The following is a 20,018-nucleotide window of genomic DNA, read 5'->3' as shown; positions in this document are numbered from 1 at the left end:
GACGGCAATAGCACAAGGTGAGCAAAGAAGCTTGTTTCTGAAAGAACGACAAGTTATCTGTGAAAGGAGAGAATGTGTAGTATGCAGCAGGCGCACAAAACATACATTGGGCTATCGGGGCTCAGATAGGTTGAGATATCTTCCTGGGCCCAAACGCAGTCGCACCCGAGTACTTCACAGGTCTTTTAAAGACATTTTGCTTGTTAATGAGGCTTTGATGTCCCCCCCCCCCGCTTACAGCCCCTGCAGCTCCACTCTTCTTTTTGGTTGAAATTAAGCCTCCCCCGAAATTTTTTACTAGACCCCCCCCCCCCGATTTCGTGTTGCAGCAAGATCTAGACTCACCCAAATGATTCTTCTAGATTTGAAGTACAGACTTGCAGATGATAAGCGATCCAAACTTTCATATTCTCCAATTTCTCGATGAGATAACATCTTCAAACTGTAACTATATAATTTCTTACTTAGACTCATCTCGTGGGAAATCTCTTCCCACATTTCTTTCAATTCCGTCTTTTCTGATTTTGTTATGTAGCATGTTACATATCAAGCAAGTTGAGAGTGCACTCTGAAGCAGCACATCTGTGGACACACAACGGAGGCAAAAGATGAGCTATGAGTATTTTCTCCTGTATTAACTACTCCATCTATAGTTTCGAACATTGTAAGTTGTGTACGGTGTTTAGGGGGTGTTATACAGGGAGTGCGAAGGTAAATTTGCGCGTATCAAATCAGTTCAGTATTTGTAAAGTGCAAACTATTCACTCCTACGGGTCTGATGGCACTGGGGGCGTAAGCTGAGCTGCTGCCGGACTTGTGGATAAAGACGCTGAAGTACTGACCCCAATCGTAAACTCTTAACCTGCACGTGCCGTTAGATGTTTGACAAAATGCTGCAAAATTATATTGTTAGGTTTAAAAAAATTGATGAACTTTTAACCTGCAGGTGTCGTAGAATGTTCCAGAAAGTGTTTTGATAAAATAGGTTGAACTTTAGGTCGTTTTTCGTATGGAAAATTAAAAAATAACCAATGAAGATACGTTTTGGAATGTCGTTGAAGGAATGAAGTATTCTGATTTATTCTTTACATGTATTTTAAATGTGGAGCGACAGAGAAATTGTGCCCTTACTGGTTCTATTCTTGATGAAAGCGGTGGATTACATGAAGTGTGGGACAAAGAAAGCATTCCATGTATGTGTAAAATTTGCAATCTGCATACCAACTACAAAGGTGAGGTAGAAATGAATAAGGTGTGTTATGTCTTCTGTAGTAGTGATTTAATATTTGAGGTTATATTTTTAAGTTTGCATTTAGGTATAGTTAATAGTTTTAGTAGTTTCTGACTAGTGAATAATAAAAAGGTAGATATACTAAAATACATGGTAGTAAACGTAATAATGATTGTCTGTTCTTATGAAATAGAGGTGGTTGGCGAGTGTTTCTTTTGAAGAGATGTTTTATAAATGCGTGAGAAATAAAAAAGAAATGAAAATGTGCAGAATGTTTTCTGTATGACTTTCTTGACATTAGTAAACTACATGAGGTTATAAGTGAAACTATTTGTCAGGCTTTGTCCCTTTGCTGCATATACGTAGGTGTTTTAGTGGCCTGGATTTTACCGGTGCTCAGCTTTACTATCCCTTTTGAGACAGTCGTCAATTTTTACATTCCATTTAATGTCCTTAATATAGATATAGTAAAGGGACAGTATATCAAAAATGTGGAAATTACAACTTTGTTTACTCTCTTCATCCACTGCAATACACTCTATAAAGTGTTTAAATGACTGTAGTAACATATAGATGTCTAGCTAGTAAAGGTGGTGTACTTCCACTGGGCCCATTTATAAACCTATGCTATTGGATGGTTTATGTTTTACCCACCAATTTGCATGTTTGAATACTTTTTGCTGAGAAGGGTTGCGGCAGACACCTGTTAAAATTAACTCAGTGTATGGGTATAGTGGCGCTAGCAGTGGCGGCTCCCCCAATGTGGCGTGGGGGCATCGCACTACTGCTTTCTCACTGTGCGAGAAGGCAGAAACATAAACGGTAAATACTACCATTTATTTTTCTGCCTTCTCATATTGTGAGAAAGCAGAAATGCCTCTGTGCCTGGTTAGGGGGCAGGCGGGTGCGCGGTCCTGCTCGAGGGCAGGGGGGAGTGACTTGCCCACTGTTGTGGGTACCGACTGTTTGGTCGGCCCTGGAGCCGACCAAACAGTCTGTACCCAGAACAGTGGGTAAGCCACTCCCTCTCTGCCCTCGAGCAGGACCGCCCACTCTCCCTTTCTCTCTATGCAGAGAAAATGTCCTGGCTGGGGTGCTCACCTGCTGCACCTACCAGTGTTTTAATTGGCTTTCCTGCATTGCATAGGGGAGGGAAGCTGCCTGCTGGCTGCTTCCTGCTGCAGGAACACGTGGACCCAACAGTAGAGTGTGGCTGGCCGAGGGCTGGGGCGGAGGGGGTACGGACGGTACCCCGGCACTCAGGTAAGTTTTATTTTAACAGTTTTATTCCCCACCCGCGACTCCCACCCCTCCTCCCTCCCTCGAGCCTGCCGGCTGCTGCTGGTCCTATCTGTATCTTTGGTGTGTGCTGTGCGGGTCTAACCTAATAATTCTTATCAAGCCGAGACGCAGGTAAATTCATTTGCCAAGGCTCACACAATCATTCGAGAAGCCCGGATTAGAAAACAGACTGAGTGGTAAAATTGCCATTGTAGGAGCTGCCTCACTAAACTCTTTCCATAAGCCTGATTTTCATGGGGTGTACTCTGACTTCAGCATACTTCTGGCATTTTATGGATTTGCAAAAATCTCCCCTGGTTTAGAAGCCCTTGGTTTCAGTGCGCACTCCACCTTCTCTCTGCATACTTCTGTCACTTGTCGGGGTAAACGTCACTGAATCAAGAGTTAACTTTAGACTTTTTTTCCCCGCAGGGATTTCCCTGTAACGCATTGAAACCCTTGACGCACTTCCCCCACCCTGGAAAGTTGAAACACACCTTACCAGGCATTATTGAAAGCATATTTATTTACGTGTGTTTCCAGGGATTGAATATCCGCATATCTCGATTTTAAGAACCCGGAGCTAGACAAATCTATGACTACCACAATGGTTCTTAAAGTGCCCTCTTGAAATAGGTAAACATGAAAGTTCTTACAGTTGTCACTCTCAGGTATGATAGTTTTACAAAAAAGACAAAAGTGTTCACTCTTAGTTCTCCCATTAGTTTTGACTGCAAATAAAGCACATGCTGGCACGCTATGTTTGTATATGTTGTTGTGTGCACAAGTCTCAGTTTAGCGCGTTGTGTGTATGTGTGTTGGTGAAAGTAATGACCCGAGGTGTTAATAGCATGACTTTATGGCTCATGGACAGGTGGAATGCTCAACACACTTTCGCTATTAAATATCCGACCAGTAACACGCAGACCAGAGTAAAGAAAGGATTTTACTCGCTGAGTCATCTTGCAGTTGCACAATCAGAATTGCGGACGTTCCTTGGAAATAGATTTTTGAAAAGGTCTTTTATTGTTTCGTTCTACCCCTTTGCAATTGCACCACATCCCGCCCCGACATTTTACTAGCCCTGCCTACTGCTACTAACTTTCTTCTTAGCACTGTACTCAAGCAATGCTTTGACTGAGAGAGGTGTCTACTTGACTTCCATGTTTGCTTCTCAGAAACGCCTTCTAAGGACCCTGGTCTCCCTGGGATCATGCATGATCAGCTGTCAGGCTGACGGAAAAGGGACTTTTCCCACATATTGCAAGTACCAAATAGAGCACGCTGCAAGCCTAAAGTATGTCATCACACATTTTCCCACTAGACTAATAGTGCATATTTTTAAGTTAGGAATGATACATTAAATTAAATTAGCACAGAGAGGAAAGATTGTGCATTGAATGTGCTGCATTATTCAATTTAAACCCGTTCCTAATTTTGTTTTAATTATTAAGCCCATGGCATTTCAGCAAATCCATTAGGATGGCTAATTTATGACAACTAACAGCGGTTTGGTCCTCTGCCGAAGGTGTCTTTGAAGTTCGGTGACTACTCAACGACATTTAGAAAAGACCACAGTGCAAACAGACTGATTCCTAATCAAAACACCTTATAACAGATGGTTGCAACCACTTAAAATCAGGTGTGTTGCATACAAGACTCGATATTCATAGTTCACTCATACATTTGTTTGTGTCAGGCATGTAAGGTAAGTCACTGTGACATTTAATGGGTGTTGCAATGCTTGTCTGGTCTGTACCACTTGTGATCACTTCATAATTGAGCATGCTCACTTAATTTGCTCCCTACGTAAAGCTCACCCCAACGTTTTTGCACACCATTTTGAAATGTCACAAGCCGCCACTGGGCGCTACTAGGAATGGTGGAGGTTTCTGTTTCATTTCGTACAGTTAAGTAAGGGCTCGGGGGGGAGGTGGGTATGTTGGTGATTAAAACCCAGAATTTAGTAACGTGTAGATGTTGAGCTACTAAAGGTGATATAGTACCACTGGGACCATTTAAAGAGCGCTCTATGGCATGGTATATGTTTTACCAGCAAAAAAGCATCTTTTAATACATTTTGCTGATGAGATTTTCGGTAGACATCTGTTGAAATTAAGCATCTGTATGCCTATAGTGGTGCTTCCAGGTTTGCTGGGGCTCTTTCTTTTATTGCGTAAAGTTAAGCAAGGGCGGGTGTGGAGTTGGTGTAGTGGTACTGACACTATTTATAAACCGTCTCATCGTATGATCTATCTTTTAGTTGTACAATTGCAGGTTTTAATACCTTGTGATGATGAGCGTTCCGGCAGACACCTGTTGACATTAGGTCTATGTATGGCTGTAGTGGCGCTAACGGGAGTGCTGGTGTTCGTTGTTTGGTTTCCTAAGGTTAAGCAAGGGCTGGGGCAGGGGTTGGGGAGGGGGGTATGTTGCTGATTATAACATGGACATTTGTAGCTAGTAAAGGTCATGTAGTTCCACTGGGTCCATTTATAAACCGCGCTATGGGATGGTTTATGTTTTACCAGCCAATTCGCATGTTTGCATACTTTTTGCTGATTAGCTTTCCGGCAGACACCTGTTTAAATTAACCCTGTGTATGGGTATTTTGGCGCTACTAGGAATGGTGGGGATTTCTGTTTCATTTCGTGTGATTGAGCAAGGGTGGTGGTTGGGGTCGGGGGAAGTGGGTATGTTGGTGATTACAACACAGAATTTAGTAACGTGCAGATGTCGAGCTACTAAAGGTGATGTAGTAACACTGAGACCATATATAGGGCGCCCTATGGCTTGGCATATGTTTTACCCGCAAATTTGCATGTTTTAATACGTTTTGCTGATGAGCGTTTTGGGAGACATCTGTTGAAATTAAGCGTCTGTATGGCTATAGTGGCGCTTCCAGGTTTGCTGGGGCTCTTTCTTTTATTGTGTAAAGTTAAGCAAGGGCGGGTGTGGAGGTGGTGTAGTGGTACAGCGACTATTTATAAACCGTCTTATGGTATGCTGTATATGAGTGATGAGTGTTCCGGCAGACACCTGTTCTCATCAAGTCTATGTATGGCTATAGTGGCCGTAATGTGAGTGCTGGGGCTTGTTGTTTGGCTTTGTATGGTTAAGCAAGGGCAGGGGTGAAGGTGGGGGTGGTGGGTATGTTGCTGAATATAACATGGATATTTGTAATGTGCACATGTGTAGCTAATAAAGGTGAAGTAGTGCCACTGAGTCCATTTATAAACCGCTCTATGGCATGGTATATGTTTCATCTGGAAATGTGCATGTTTTCATAACTTTTGTTGCTAAGTGATCCAACAGAAACTTCTTGAAATTAAGTTCCTATATTGCTATAGTGGCTCTACCAGGTTTGCTCAGACTCTTTCTTTGATTTCATAAGGTTAAGCAAGGATGGGGAAGAGGGTGGTGTAGTTGCAGTGGGCCCACTTATGAACCGCTTTATGGTATGGTACATGTTTTACTCGTAAATTTGCATGTTTTGATACCTTTTGGTGATGAGTGTTCCAGAAGACAGCTACGCATATTACAGAACATTTCAGTGGATAACAAATCTTCGTGCTGATAGACCTTCTTGCACTGTGGTAGAAGGCTGCCAGCATTGATGGCAAGTTATGAAACTTGGTGCCATTGTAGATTTCAATGGAAGCTTGGACTATTTCTTTGTTACTGTGGTCTAGTCAGGGTTTAAGTGGAAAAAACTGGGGGTGCTCTAAAAAGGGGCAAGGCAAACTTCTGAAAGGGGTGTGGGCTATCTAAGTAGGGGCATGGTCTAAATCAAGATGAGTAGCATTGTGTGCTTAAGAAAATCCCCTCCAATTATCCTACCTTCAGAAGATACACTTTTTAAAGGAAGTCCCTTCCTCCTGCAACGGGGCTCACCTAGCATGATGTCTCCACTCGTCAGTAGTGACAAAAATGAGCATGCACACATTGATGTGCATGCTCTCACTGCAGTCCAACAATTTTTTTTTAAAGAAATGACTACCTTTGCGAGGTCCGAAAATAGAGTCCAATAGAGAGCCGTTTCAAAGACCTCTGAAAATAACTGCTGGTGCTGAGACCCGGCCCACTTAAAGCTCTGCATCCATCCATCCTAAGCACTGCGCCAAACAACCATCTTTCAATTTATCCATACATTCCTACATACATACATACATACATCTATCCCTGCAGTTATCCTAAGCTCAGCCCACTCGCCTATGGTAAGCACTGTGCCATCCATCCAGTCATATGCCCATATATCCATACATACAATTGTCCCAGAACTAATCCTAAGCATCTACAGCCCACCCATCTTTTCTAAGTACTGGTCATTGCATCCATTCATCTTTGTATCCATCCATCCATCCATCCATCCATCCATCTAGCTATTCATTTATCCATCTGCCCATCCATCTACTCGACTTTTATTCAACTATCCTTCCTTATTTCTCTGCACCCTCTGCCCCCGATTCTAAATACAGCGTATTATACTCATCCACTCAGTTTCTTAAGGGTCCAAAAAGGCTGGCGATAAGCATTGACAGGGAGATGTTTCTGATAAAAAACAAGAAAGCTTTGAGTTGCTCTTTGTGGACCATTGTTCACCACCCTTCTTTGGTGGTGTTTTAAACAAAGGTTGATCCAGAGAAAGAAATGTAAAGCAGCTTTTCAGTGTAAGACGTTAATTTAGGAACATAAAGTTGTGTCCATTTCTATATAGGAACACTGCTTTAAACTGGCAGTGACTGACAGACACTGAATACCTGTAGTTCTTACATTTGAGAGTGTATACCACACAGCTACCTTGGGGTGGTGAGAATTTGCACTTCTATATTTCCATGTGAAGCACAGTATAGGGATATAAAGGTAATTCCAAAGCTACTATCCTCAATTTAAATAGGGAGTGTGAAAACCAAGTGAGCCAGGCAAAGCCTGTGTTTTGGTAGCACTAAAACAAGACACTGTTAAAGGTCAGAGCAGGGTCGTGCTAGAGTTGGCATCTGTAGAAATTAAGAGTCTGTATGGATATAGTGGCGCTTCCAGGTTTTCTGGGGCTCTTTCTTTTATTGCGTAAAGTTAAGCAAGGGCGGGTGTGGAGGTGGTGTAGTGGTACAGCGAATATTTATAAACCGTCTTATGGTATGGTGTATATGAGTGATGAGCGTTCCGGCAGACAACTGTTGGCATTAGGTCTATGTATGGCTATAGTGGCGGTAACGTAAGTGCTGGGGCTTGTTGTTTAATTTCGTATGGTTAAGCAAGGGCAGGGGTGGAGGTGGGGGAGGTGGGTATGTTGCTGATTATAACATGGATATGTCGCAACGAGAGCAACATTTAAGTGGAGGCTAATTCTTTCAGCAATAGGCAGTGGGGATGTAGGGGCTCTAAAAAGGGGGAAAAAGAACAGAGTTTCATTTACAAGCAAATGGTATTTTGAAGACCTGTGATGTACTCGGGTGCGGCTCTGTGTGTGCGCCCTGGAAGCTGTCTCAGAGAGTCTGGATGAATCGGTTTTGTGCGCTTGGTGGTCTTTCTGCTAATCACCCCACTATGATGTTGCTCCTGCCTTGCAAAAAAAGGAAGGGAAATCCAGAGGGAAATGGGCTCTCTATAAATGATTTCCATTCTCCTACTATGCTACTCACCTGGCATGATGTCTCCACTTCTAGGTAGTGAGCAATGCGCATGTTTTCACAGTCTCAGTGCAGTACAATTACACAGACTACCATAGCGAGGCTCGAAAATAGAGCCCCATAGGGACCTGTTTTGAGGTCCCCAAAAATAAACTGCTGGTGGTCAGACCCCCACAGCCCCCCTCCCACTTAAAGCGTTGAGTGCAGTGTTATATTTGCGAAGTTGTAGATAAAATTGTTAGGCTAATAATGGTAATTTTTGTGTGTGCCGTTGGTTGATAATATCATCCTTAGTAAATAGATTAAAATTTTGTAAAAATACTATCTATAAAGTTGTCTGCGGTGGGTTGCAGAGGGAGTGCTCTATGGTAGTGGGGCGCGGCGGAGAGCTAAAAATTATGAGGTAGTTCAGTTACATATAAATTGTAAAGGTGTATGTAAATAATTAAATAAATACTTGCTGTATGTTTTATGGCACTACTCATCATCCTACTGCTCCTCTGCCGTGCTCCATCACATTGCAGCAGTGCCTCTGGAAGCCATCAGTAGAACTTATGTAATTGTATGTTATTATTTTAACATACTTCCAAGAAATAGTTTACCATTTGCAGTTGATACTGGAGGTTGTTGCTACGAAGTTCAGGATGGTTGTCCTCTTCCAAAAGAGGAAATGGTTGATAAAAGTGCAGAAGAGTTATATTGTTAAGAAGTGCAAGGGAAACATACACAAGCTAATGTGTATAAGTGGGGTTGTAGATGTATTTGTAAAATTTGACAGGAATATATTGATATAATGCAAAATTTGCTACGAGAATATCAACAGAAAAGTATTAAACAGAAGATTAAGTTGTTACAAGAACTAGATCCATGTAATGTAAGAAAATATACTGAGACGTATGCACATTCTCTGGCTTGTCTTTCAAGAAAAGTGTGTAAAGGTGTTTTACATTACTTGAGGATGTTAGCAGTACACCATTCAGAAATGCGGAAGTTTGTAAGGAAACTGTACTATGTAAAAAGTCTTGCATTATATTTAAGTGAACTGAATACATGTCTTTTACATTGCTCTTTATCAGATGTTCAAAAAAAGTGTGATGATATTGAAATGCGATATTTTGGTTCAGAAGAGAAGTCCATAGAATGTGAAAGTTTGACAATTACAGATGTTGGAGGAGATGGGAAAGTGATTAGCACTGATCAGTTTGAAGAAGAAATGGAATTGGCAAGTTTAATGTAGTGTTCTCTGAAATACCAAACTATGTTTGTGTTGGTTGTCGACGAACTCATTATAAAAGTCAAACTAGGAATGTTGATTTGTATTTGAAAAGTGAAAAGGAGAACAACGGTAAGTGGGAAGAATTTGCAACTTACTTGTTGGTGGAAGGTCGATTTGAGTTAGGTAGTGATCAACGTATATGTGAATATTGTTACAACAAATTATAGGTGAACAAAATGCCGGCTAGAGCAGTACATGATAACTTAGAATTAGTAGCTATTCCGCAAGAACTGGCAGAATTGAATATATATGAGTGTGTTCTAATTCAATCTTTTCATCCTTTTCAAACTATAAATTAGATGGGGCCTAAAACTGGTAAACTGCCACCAAAAGACTTGCAAAGAGGGCTGACAGGAAGAGTGGTGTACTTACCTTTGGATTTTAAGAAAAATATTGAAACTATTGCTGGAGAGAAATGAGGCAGTAGTCATTCTAGTAAATGGTGTACCACCAAAAGAGTTGAAAAATATGGCAAGAATTTGTGGATGTTTATAACGTTGAAAAGGCTACGTTATATCTTATAGAGAACAATATTTATTATAAAACTGTAAATGTGGATGAACCAGTAATACGTTTAGAAGATGCATCTGAAATTTCAAGTGGTCAAATAGAGAAAGTGGACAAGTCAAAGACTGAAGAGATTTATGAACATTACACAATATGTCCTTTGCATTTAAAAGAAGTGATAGGAAGCAGCATTGAGTTATTTCCAATGAAAAAAGCACAGGGAACTCTAATGAGTGTATGGGAGAAAAGCATGGAAGCTGGTTGTTTTCCACAGCTGTTTCCTACTGGAGAAGGTGGGTGGTTTGATGATCGACATGTACGGATTCCAGCTTCAGAATATCGGTCAACAAGATTATACTCTGAAGAATCTTGATTTCGACAGTGCATTCCATACATATTTCACCTTTTGCTGAAAGTGATCTGTCTTCTCTGTCATATGCAGTGAACCACATACTTAAAACTGGAGGTCATCAATCACTGCTTTCTGCGAAATAATTTGTGGAGAAAGTTCAGGATACAGATGGAAATTTTGAAGCACAGTTAATCAATTTGATGGGATGTCAACGGGGGAAAAAATAGTATTGGTATCGTCGCCATGGAGAACTCAAGTGTATGTTATGGAATGTACGTACGAGAACATGGTTTGTCACACTTAGCTGCGCAGAGTATGGATGGGAAGATTTGCTTAACTTTCTAAGAGAAGCCCAATATAAAAAATGTTCAAATAAAGACTTGTGGTGAACTGTGTTCATTTGATCCTGTAAATGTGTGCAGATATTGTAACAATAGGTTTCAACGTATAATGTCTTTTATCCACAATAAAAAGAATACACCTTTTGGAGAGGTTACCGATTTCTTTTGGAGAAAGCGTTATCAAGCAAGAGGTGCACCTCACATATGCAACTATGGATCAAGGATGTATCTAAATTTGGAAATGATTCTGATGAAACAGTATTGTCTTTCACTGAACAGTAAGTGACATGTGAGATTTCAAGAAAAGAAGGAGATAGAAGCTTGAGACAGCAAGTTTTACGTTTCCAAAGTCGCCGTAGTAGAAAGTATTGTAGAAGAAAATAAAAGTCTAAAGAAAAATTATATACCAAATGTCGTTTGGTTTTCCCCGTCCAGTCATTTGTAAAGGATGAGTACATTTTTCTTTTTCTTCTGTAAGGCACACAATAGTTCGAAAAACTTCAAAGAATACCTACAACTTAAAAAGAACAGAAAGTATATCAATGATTACAATCAATCCAGTCATTTTAAAAATGTGGAATGCGAACATGGACATTCAGTATGTTGCAGATAACTCAATTGCTGTTGCACGTTATGTTACATCATACATAACAAAATCAGAAAAAACAGAGATGAAACAAATGTGGGAAGAAATTGCATAAGAGAAAATCCATAGCAAAAAATTGTACAGCTTTACTTTGAAAATGCTTTCCCACTGAGAAATTGGATTGTATGAATGTTCAGACTGCTTGTGCTCTTCAGGTTTATATTCAATGTCACGAGGAATCATTTGGGTAACATTAGGTCTTGCCTGCAAACAAAATCGAGTTTTGAAATCATTTGAAGAAATTGAAGAATTAGCAGCAAATGAACCAGACAGTACAGACACTCTTAAAACTAATATGTTGGACACATACTATCTGAAAAGGAGTCGACATCTGGAATAGCTATGTCTGTATGAAGTACTTCAACATTACAGCTTCAAAAGAAATGTAAAACAGAATTTAAAGGAAGGAAAATATGCAGTAGGTGGATGTCAGGGTTGTTTAGTAAAACATGCAAAGGGTAATCTCATAAACCATAAGAAACTTTGTTGTGAAACTTCAGATAAGCGAGCATTTTACTATTTAGCACTTCTGCAACTGTTTAAACCATGATGTAGCTAACGTAAATTACTTGGAGACTTTGACTGCTACGAAGATTCGTTTAATGCATGTAAAGGTAGCATTGCATGTTCAATTTTTCCTACATATTTAAAAATGTTTAATGTTGAAGTTGATTAGGAAAAGTCTATTACAGCTGAAATAGGTAATGAAAGTTCTCAAGATAGTCAGAGTAGTGGTCCATGTAGTCAAGATCCTCTGCAACAACCAATGTTGGAAAATGAAGCAGCAATTGCTATGCATGAAGTCGAAATTGCAATGCAACAAGCACACGAGGAGAATATTACATTGGAAAACTTAAAAGAACAAGTAAATGTTGAACAGAAAGAAATATATGTACAAGTGAGAGAACGAATAGAACATGGTTTTCTGCATGAAAAAAAGAATGTGTGTGTTCATCTTTTAAACCTCTTCTGATGTACATCAGTGGTCAAGCTGGGACAGGTAAACGTTTTTTAATTAAAGTTTTCTAAAAAAAACTACTGGTTCACATTTATATTGTGTGGTAACAGCTCCAACTGGATTAGCTGCAAACAATGTTAATGGAGTTACTTTGCATAGATTATTGATGTTACCAGTTGAGCATGATCATAAATTAGAATATCAGAAGTTGTCTGGAGAAGCTTTGTATGAAGTGTCAAGAGTGCTGAAGAAAATTAAACTTTTAATTATTGATGAGGTGAGCATGGTATCAAACTTAATGCTTGCTTTGGTACACTTACGAATGAAATAGGTATTAAAAACAGATTACAAAGTTCTCTTTGGAGGAACACATTTAATTATATTTGGAGATCTGCTACAAATAACCCCTGTAAAAGGAGAACCAGTGTTTAAAACTCTTCTACATGAAGACACTAATAAATCTTTGGTAAGTATTGGAAATGTGAATCTGCGGTAACATTTTGAATATAAAGAACTCCCTCAGAAATTTGCGACAAGCAAGAGATGAAGAGTATGAAAATATTCCAAATTATGTAAGAATTGGTGTTCCCAAACAAACATGTTAAGCAAGCTTTTCAAAGTCGTCTACTAAAGAACTTGTTTACAAATGAAAACACACCAGCAGAAGTAATGTACAAGAAAATGAAAGAAACAAGTCTATTGTTTGCTTGATGCCTACAGTTTAAGAGTGTTATACATTTAATAGAGAGCTTATGAAATTGGAAAATCAAGAAATAGTTCACATTGAAGTTACTGATAAAATCGAGCATCAAAGAATAACAATTGTTCTTTCAAAAAAACTACAGACTAAATTGGATTCTTTGGAAAAGTCTGTATCAAAAACTGATGGCTTAGAAAAAAATGTACATGTATGTTTAAACTATTGCGTAATTTTGAAGCATAATCTGAATGTAGAAGAAGGTTTAATAAATGGAGCAATGGGAAAAGTTTTTGATTTTGTGAAATATCAAAATAGAAATGGAATTGAATTCTTGAAAGTTAAATTTGATCAGATTACAGAGGTAAGACAGATTGTGCATTCTGCTGCACGTATTTTGCTTGTAAAAGACTTGTATGTTTGTAGAAAACAGTTTCCCTTCTGTTTAGCATATGCAATAACTATTCATAAATCTCAAGGTTTAAGTGTAGAAAATGCTTTGGTAAATGTAGGAAGAACTGTGTTTAAAGAGGGAATGGTATATGTTGCATTATCTCGTGTTAGAACATTGTCTGGTCTGTTTTTATTTGATTTTGATGAGAACAAGGTTAGTGCTGATGTTAATTGTGTAAGAGAATATAATCGTTTGCGAAGGCTTCATGCTCCAAGTTTTGGTCAATATCCTCTTTATGAGAAATGTGTTGTGTGTTCAAAACACAAACATGTTGGAGAATTAACTATGGTTGAAAAGCAGAAAGAAAATCAAGAGAAAAAAATGTAAAGAAGCAGAAAATACAAACAAGTGATGACGTTGTTGGATATCAATTAGAAAATGCTCCTGGTGTCAACTGCTATGCTAATGTTATCCTTAACGTTATATTTTATCTTGAAGATGTTTATGGTGAAATGATGGAAAGTCAGGAAAAAAGATTATGTTCAGCACTTTATGTTTTATTTCAAGAGTTGAGACCTGATAGAAGTAAGATCCATTCTGAATCTGGTATTCGCCAACTGTTGGATACATGTACTGGATCTTTAACGTTCAGTGCTAATATACAACAAGATGCAGAAGCATTTCTGATGATTATGCTTGAAGAACTAGAAGATGAAGGAATTCAGATTGAGAATTTATTTGGACTCAGTTACAAATGGAAACATGAATGTAAACAGTGTTCATTACCTTCAAGCACTATAGTTAACAGAGAACGATTTCTATATTTAACAATACCTGACTGCAAATCTGTACCATTTTCCAAATGAGTAAAAGAAGCTGATCATGAGATTATGTGTTCTTCTTGTAAATCAACAATGCTATTTACATTATGCCTACAAAGATATGGAAAATATTTGATTATAATGCTGTAGAACAAATGAAAGAAAAGTGGAAACCAAAATTTAAAATGTTGTTGCTAGTCAAGTATCTATTTCTGGAAGAACTTTTGGAACAGTTGCTATTTTTTTTACATGCAGGAAGTACTACTGCAAGTGGACATTATACAGTTTATTTGAAGTGTAATAATGGTTGGAGTCACTGCAACGATACACACTTGGAAATGAAACCGAGATTGCCTTGTGAATTACCCAAATCATACTTGATATTTCTGAAACAAAGATTTTAGATACACCATTCAGCTTTGTAGGAAGGTGAAAAGATACTTTATGGAATTCATACTGGATGCTTTCAAAGCAAAATTGTTGATACATTATTTGGTGTATTGGGAAAATGTGCACAGAAACTATGAAGTAAAGGTAAAATTTGAAGACCAGAAATAGTATCGGATGTGTTTATTGGTGGTGATTTTGTATTATATTTGTGAGAATTAGGGATTTTTTTTTTAAATCTAGTTGATTGTTTTTCTTCCCTGCTGTTTATGATGAAACTTCTCTGACATCACTGTGACTAGTAAAGTTAAGTAGTAGCTGATGACAGGAAAAAAAGGGAGAAAAAACGTTATCTGAATGTTACATTATTTTGTAGTATTTAAAAACTCATTGTAATTTGTGAAATGTATTACATTACATAGCAATTCTAGCAGTTTATTTTATGTAGTTGAAAAGTTAGAAAAAACAGTACTAATGACAAATACACAATAGTAGTTCGATATTTAAAAAAACATTTGAAATTCACTAAAAACATAGGTTTCACAGACATTATAGTTATGGATTAGTATTTAAAAAAACCTTTGGCATTCACTAAAAAAACATAGGCTTTAGGGACGTTATAGTTAGTTGGACATTTGACTCATATAAAACCAGAGAAATTAACACGCCCGCCCACAATGCACTGCTGATGATGTCATATATTACATTACTCATGATATAGTCAGTGACATCACTGATGACATCTCAAATGACATCACTCATGACATTACTGATGACATCATACACATGATAATCTGATGCACCTCCTCACACTCTAATATAACCTTTGAAACACCCATTCTAAAATGCAGACTACTAGTTTTGAAACCATAAACACAAGAATGCCATATACTACATACAACTCTCTATTTCCTAGGTCTACACACACATCCAGTCACTTATACATGTAGTTACTCATCAATACAGGACTATGATATGTACTCATACATCTATATGTGCAGTCAAACCCTGCCAATCACCCATAGAGTTACTCACACACCTAGCCAGTAATGCAAAGAATCAATCACATTCCCATTTACTCATGTATACAGTTATACACACTAACTCCATTATTTATATACATATCACATCACTTATTTATACAGATATGAACATATATGTACTGTCTTATACAATCACTGATAGAAGCAGACACATATTTATACACCCACTCTTCAAATACTAACTCAGTCTCACATATAGTCATTTATGTACTCCAACCCTCATATATAGTGCCTTAAAACATATGTAGGTAGTCACAGATATACCACTGAGACATTCATTCACTCACCAACACACCCATACACACACTAACTCACCCATACAGCCCTTTCCATGTGCACTTTTTAATCCATACAACCAGTGAATCACCTACTCACACATCTATGCACATACTCATAAACCTCCCACCCACCCACAGAGACCCTCAGGGACCCATAGAGATACTCAGACAACTAATCCATAACCTTTATAGACACTCATGTAGCAATTCAGCAACCCATGCACTTGCTTACACACCAACTGAGAGACTAATACAGACTTTCACACAATTAGTCAGTAACCCATTCATTCAGTAAGACATGTTCAATCACCCACTTATACAGTCAGTCATGCACAAACAAAATAATCACTTTAGGGATTTGTAAATGCATCCATTCTTCAATACACTTTGGCAGATATATAAAACATATTTAACCTTTACAGAAACACACATTGACTGGATGATGTCATCAGTGATGTCAATTGAGATGTCATCAGTGATGTCATCAGTGATATCACTGACCATGTCATGACTGAAGTAATAGGTGACATCATCAGTAGTGCATTGCAGGTGCGCAAGTTATATTTAGCTCAACTAACTAAAACGGGCACATTAGTCTGGTTTTATATGAGTCAAAAGTCCCACAAACTATAACGTCCCTGAAACCTATGTTTTTTAGTGAATTTCAAAGGTTTTTTAAATGCTAATTCCTAACTGTAACATCTGTAAAACCTACATTTTTTGTCAGTGAATATATATATATAAATTACGCACATCCCTAGCAAAAGACAAAGCGTTGGGAGCAGCAGATAAATATAGGTGGCAGTCAGGAACAAGCCTAAGCTCCGAAGCAAGTTCTATTGACCATAATACACAATGTCCGACTGAAGTATCGTTTTTTTCCGAGGAGATGCGCCTCATGCTGGAGGCCAACGAACAATCTATTCGGGGGATAACACACTATCAAGGACGAGGAGGCAGGGGAAAACCAAGAGAAGGAGACAGTGGAGGATTAAAAGCAGACAACACTGGTGTGGGAAACAAAAACCAGACAGCGAAATACAAATAATAGATGAACAAACATCAGAACTCATGGTAATTAATTTATCTAATAAACAATTATCTGCTACTGAAGAGAAGGTAACTTTTTTCACCGACACTGAGTTTGACTACACCCGATCACGAATAGATATGTATATGTTTGTTAGGAAACTTAAATTGCACAAAGTGCACCACAATAGAGCTTTGGGAACACTGCCACCTGACACTGATGATGAGAGAGCCTTACAGTCAGATAGCGAGCTGCAAAGGATACTAGAAAGCTTAGAGGATGAGGATCCACCAGACATAACCCAACCCATTGACTCACAGAATAATACCCAAATACTTGTAAGCCAGGGAGAGGCCGCCGTAGAGATCAGAGCGGAGCCTACAGCTCAAGTGAAGACCACAATTACCAAGAGACAATATTGATTTATTCCATGAGCTGGTGAAGCAGGATAAGTTACAACTTCTTAATAAACCCCCGGAGAAACAAAATCTTACCCCAGACATGAGAGTTGCACTGCCAGACCTGCGTAATGACATGTCTATTGTCATTAAACCCTCTGATAAGGGTGGGAATATAGTCCTCTGGGATAAGAAAAGATACATACAAGAGGCCATGAGACAACTATCAAACACAACATGCTACAGTAAAGTTGACCACTCTTATCTTACGAACTTGCAGAGTAGGGTACATCAGTACATTAGAAACTGGGCTAGTGACAAACTCTTGAACTGGGATGAGACTAAATTTATCATCAATGAGAACCCTACAACACCTACCTTTTACCTTTTACCTAAGGTTCACAAAGACCCTATGCAGCCCCCAGGCAGGCCAATAGTGTCCTCGATCAACAGCCTCTTAGAAAATATGTCCCATTATGTAGACCATTTTTTAAAAGATTATGTAAAAGAACTGACTTCTCATATTAAAGACACTAAAGATTTTTTTTTAAATCTAGTTGATTGTTTTTCTTCCCTGCTGTTTATGATGAAACTTCTCTGACATCACTGTGACTAGTAAAGTTAAGTAGTAGCTGATGACAGGAAAAAAAGGGAGAAAAAACGTTATCTGAATGTTACATTATTTTGTAGTATTTAAAAACTCATTGTAATTTGTGAAATGTATTACATTACATAGCAATTTTAGCAGTTTATTTTATGTAGTTGAAAAGTTAGAAAAAACAGTACTAATGACAAATACACAATAGTAGTTCGATATTTAAAAAACATTTGAAATTCACTAAAAACATAGGTTTCACAGACATTATAGTTATGGATTAGTATTTAAAAAAACCTTTGGCATTCACTAAAAAAACATAGGCTTTAGGGACGTTATAGTTAGTTGGACATTTGACTCATATAAAACCAGAGAAATTAACACGCCCGCCCACAATGCACTGCTGATGATGTCACATATTACATTACTCATGATATAGTCAGTGACATCACTGATGACATCTCAAATGACATCACTCATGACATTACTGATGACATCATACACATGATAATCTGATGCACCTCCTCACACTCTAATATAACCTTTGAAACACCCATTCTAAAATGCAGACTACTAGTTTTGAAACCATAAACACAAGAATGCCATATACTACATACAACTCTCTATTTCCTAGGTCTACACACACATCCAGTCACTTATACATGTAGTTACTCATCAATACAGGACTATGATATGTACTCATAGATCTATATGTGCAGTCAAACCCTGCCAATCACCTATAGAGTTACTCACACACCTAGCCAGTAATGCAAAGAATCAATCACATTCCCATTTACTCATGTATACAGTTATACACACTAACTCCATTATTTATATACATATCACATCACTTATTTATACAGATATGAACATATATGTACTGTCTTATACAATCACTGATAGAAGCAGACACATATGTATACACCCACTCTTCAAATACTAACTCAGTCTCACATATAGTCATTTATGTACTCCAACCCTCATATATAGTGCCTTAAAACATATGTAGGTAGTCACAGATATACCACTGAGACATTCATTCACTCACCAACACACCCATACACACACTAACTCACCCACACAGCCCTTTCCATGTGCACTTTTTAATCCATACAACCAGTGAATCACCTACTCACACATCTATGCACATACTCATAAACCTCCCACCCACCCACAGAGACCCTCAGGGACCCATAGAGATACTCAGACAACTAATCCATAACCTTTATAGACACTCATGTAGCTATTCAGCAACCCATGCACTTGCTTACACACCAACTGAAAGACTAATACAGACTTTCACACAATTAGTCAGTAACCCATTCATTCAGTAAGACATGTTCAATCACCCACTTATACAGTCAGTCATGCACAAACAAAATAATCACTTTAGGGATTTGTAAATGCATCCATTCTTCAATACACTTTGGCAGATATATAAAACATATTTAACCTTTACAGAAACACACATTGACTGGATGATGTCATCAGTGATGTCAATTGAGATGTCATCAGTGATGTCATCAGTGATATCACTGACCATGTCATGACTGAAGTAATATGTGACATCATCAGTAGTGCATTGCAGGTGCGCAAGTTATATTTAGCTCAACTAACTAAAACAGGCACATTAGTCTGGTTTTATATGAGTCAAAAGTCCCACAAACTATAACGTCCCTGAAACCTATGTTTTTTAGTGAATTTCAAAGGTTTTTTAAATGCTAATTCCTAACTGTAACATCTGTAAAACCTACATTTTTTGTCAGTGAATATATATATATAAATTACGCACATCCCTAGCAAAAGACAAAGCGTTGGGAGCAGCAGATAAATATAGGTGGCAGTCAGGAACAAGCCTAAGCTCCGAAGCAAGTTCTATTGACCATAATACACAATGTCCGACTGAAGTATCGTTTTTTTCCGAGGAGATGCGCCTCATGCTGGAGGCCAACGGACAATCTATTCGGGGGATAACACGCTATCAAGGACGAGGAGGCAGGGGAAAACCAAGAGAAGGAGACAGTGGAGGATTAAAAGCAGACAACACTGGTGTGGGAAACAAAAACCAGACAGCGAAATACAAATAATAGATGAACAAACATCAGAACTCATGGTAATTAATTTATCTAATAAACAATTATCTGCTACTGAAG

The sequence above is a fragment of the Lissotriton vulgaris genome, chromosome 2_1 (assembly GCF_964263255.1).
Source record: "Lissotriton vulgaris chromosome 2_1, aLisVul1.2, whole genome shotgun sequence".
NCBI classification, from domain to species: domain Eukaryota; kingdom Metazoa; phylum Chordata; class Amphibia; order Caudata; family Salamandridae; genus Lissotriton; species Lissotriton vulgaris.
Note: the sequence above shows the minus strand (reverse complement) of the source record.